The 3,217-nt window shown below is 37.6% G+C and overlaps 1 pseudogene; it reads right to left on the bottom strand.

The window, feature by feature from the left end:
- Positions 1-444: 444 nt before the first annotated feature.
- Positions 445-1,395, bottom strand: LOC147345792 (olfactory receptor 1165-like; annotated as a pseudogene).
- Positions 1,396-3,217: the final 1,822 nt, after the last annotated feature.

The following is a 3,217-nucleotide window of genomic DNA, read 5'->3' as shown; positions in this document are numbered from 1 at the left end:
CTAAAAGTTGCATTTTATAGAATTGAATCAAAAGAGTTAGTTATGAGAACCTGAGTGCAAATTTAACCCTAACCCTAACCTTAACCCTGACACTAAACAGAGTTATCATCTGTGCTTGCAGCAGTGTTACAAATCACAACATAAACTGTAGCATGAGGAGTGAGTCTCTAACAATATATATCTTTTCATCGCTGTGACTTCCATAATGTATTATTTCTATATTAACACAGAAATAATTGTAGCTCATCCTGATCATCAAAAAAAAAAGTAAAGTGCAATATACAATTTATTTGAAACATAATCATATATTTACTTAAAGGTTAACTAGCATCAGAAATATATAAGAAAATTATTAGGCATAATATGAACATAAACATATTTATTTGAGTTATACACAGCTTGACTTTAATTCAAGTGGTTTTTCAGTCCTATTGGACTTCTGAATTATATTGAGGGAGAAAGCAGTTTCATAGTTATCAAACTCCTGACTGTCTCTTTCACATCTTTATTCCTAAGGCTGTAGATAAGAGGGTTCAGCATAGGAATCATGACAGTAAAAAGCACAGTGGCTACTTTGACGAGGAGCTATGAGCTTTTGGAGTTGGGTACACAATAAAGGAACAGAACAGTCCCATGGAGAATGGTGACGGTGCTCAGGTGGGAGGCACAGGTGGAGACGGCTTTTCAGAGTCCAGCAGCTGAAGGCATCTTGATGATTGTGACAACTATGAAAACAGGAAGTGAGGATAACCAGGAGGCTACACAAATCTCATTGAGTGTAGAAATGATGAAATGCATCAGTTGACTGAAATGGGTGTCAGAACAGGAAGCAGAGATGATGGCAGAATACTCACAGCCAACGTGATGTATGACATTAGAACTGGAGAAGGACAGCTCCAAAAGAGAACATGTGATTGTCAAGGAACACATTCCACCCCACATGTAAGTCCCAGCGAACAGGAGGCTGCAGAGCTTAGGAGATATAGCAACTGTGTAGAGCAAGGGGTTACAAACAGCCGCAAACCTGTCATAGGCCATCGCTGCTAGCATAGACATCTCCATAATCACAAATGCACAGCCAAAGAAAAACTGTGCCATGCATCCTTTGAAAGAGATAACTCTGTCTTCCACTACCAAGATACCTAGGAGTTTGGGTGTAAATACACTGGAAGAACAAATATCCAAAAAGGATAGATGGCTAAGAAAAAAGTACATGGGTGTGTGGAGTTTAAGACTTGTCCTTATGATCACTATTATGCCAAGATTCCCCACCAGAGTGACTGTGTAAATGGTCAAGAACATCAGGAAAAGGGGTTCCAGGAGGTGTGGGTATTCTGAGAAGCCCAAGAGGATGAACATGGTCACAGAGCTCTGATTTCCTTCACTCAGAACCATGGATCTTGATTTAAAAGATAGAAATAAAGAAGAATTAAAATTGAGCAACAAAACATGAGAAGGTGGAGTGAAAGAAGCTCAAGATTGCTCAACCTAAGCTAGTGAAGCAGTGTGATCAGTGTATACCCAGGAATGTTCTGAAGTGTCGGGTTGAAGTCTTTGCTTAACAACTTGAGTAAATTTGATTATGGGAAATTAGCTTTATCCTTTAGAACTTTAGTTTCTTTATCTGGAAAATAAGAAAGAATAGTATTTATCAATAGTAGTATTATATATAAATGATTCCTGAATGAGTATAATGCTTAGAGTACTAAGTATCCCCAAGATAGAATATAATTATATGAGAACACAGGCTACATAGAAGGAAATAAAAAAAGAAAAAACTAGACAAATCATTGATTGGGTTATGGCAGTCATATGATAACAGCAGAATTGGCCTGGGAAAGATTAAACATTTTTAACACATAAAGAAAAATAGAATAGTAAATTTCTCTGGGGTTAAACATATAACTGCACATGCACGACGATCCTGGGACTAATAAAAGTAGAATTAGAATTTAACCTGTATATTGCTGTTTTCAGTTCATATAGGTTTCCTCTGCCAAAAATCTTCTGGATTCCATATCCCTCAGATCAGAGTGAAAGGATGATCCTAGGTTAAATCAACTCACCAAATGCCAGATATCCTTGGTGTATTCTATGATGGATTCCTTGCTAACACTAATATGCTGCATACACATTTTGTATCAAAATTGAAATTTTGTTTAAACGTTTCCAGTCCTTTAATCAAAAGTTGATGATTCTTGCAAAATATAGTTAATAATAATAGCAAAAAATATAATCTGTTATTTTTGCAACAGCCAAGAAATTGCAATGGTGAATGGAATTGTTTCCTTAATTTCTCTTTCTATTTTCTCATTATTAGTGTATAGGAATGCAAGGGATTTCTGTGTGTTGATTTTATATTCTGCAACTTGCAGCAGTGTAATTTACAGTATGATTTCTTTTGTCATTGACCTACTGCTGATGTTTTTAAAAATAATTCACCTACATACAGAGGTGTTTGTGCATGCTAAGTAGTTTCAGTCGTGTTGGACTCTTTGTGACCCCATGGACTGTAGCCCACCAAGTTCCTCTGTCCATGGGATTCTCCAGGCAAGAATACTGGAGCAGGTTGCCATGCTCTCCTCCAGGGGATCTTCCTGACTCAGGAATTGAACCCCTGTCTCTGTATGTCTCCTGCATTGGCAGGAGGGTTCTTTACCACTAGTGCCACCTGGGAAGATCAATATAGAGGCTATACTTCTTAGAGGCTATACTTCTTAAAATCATGAAAAATTACATTAGTATATTTTCCAATGAACCTAACCCAAATTATGGCTGATACAATGTGCTTTTTAGTCTTATATATCTCTACACATATTGATATGGAAACTCACTTAACATTACACTGTACAAAACACACATTATACTATACATATTTTTGCATTTAGCCAGTTAGGCTTATTATTCATGCCCTGAGTATGAGTACCATCAGCTATGGGTTGGTAGAGTAGATATTGATTCGGTGTCATGATCCTTGCTTGGACAACAAGGAGACCCAACCAGTCCATCCTAAAGGAAATCAGTCTTGAATATTCATTGGAAGGACTGATGCTGAAGCTGAAGCTCCAATATTTTGGCCCACTGATGCAAAGAACTGACTCATTGGAAAAGACCTTGATGCTGGGAAAGATTGAAGGCGGGAGGAGAAGGGGCTGACAGAGGATGAGATGGTTGAATGGCATCACTGACTCAATGGACATGAGATTGAGTAAGCTCC

Source organism: Bos grunniens, chromosome 24, assembly GCF_055505025.1.
Source record: "Bos grunniens cultivar Pamir isolate PY7600 chromosome 24, Bosgru_T2T1.0, whole genome shotgun sequence".
NCBI lineage: Eukaryota > Metazoa > Chordata > Mammalia > Artiodactyla > Bovidae > Bos > Bos grunniens.
Note: the sequence above shows the minus strand (reverse complement) of the source record. Positions and strands in the feature narration are given on the sequence as shown.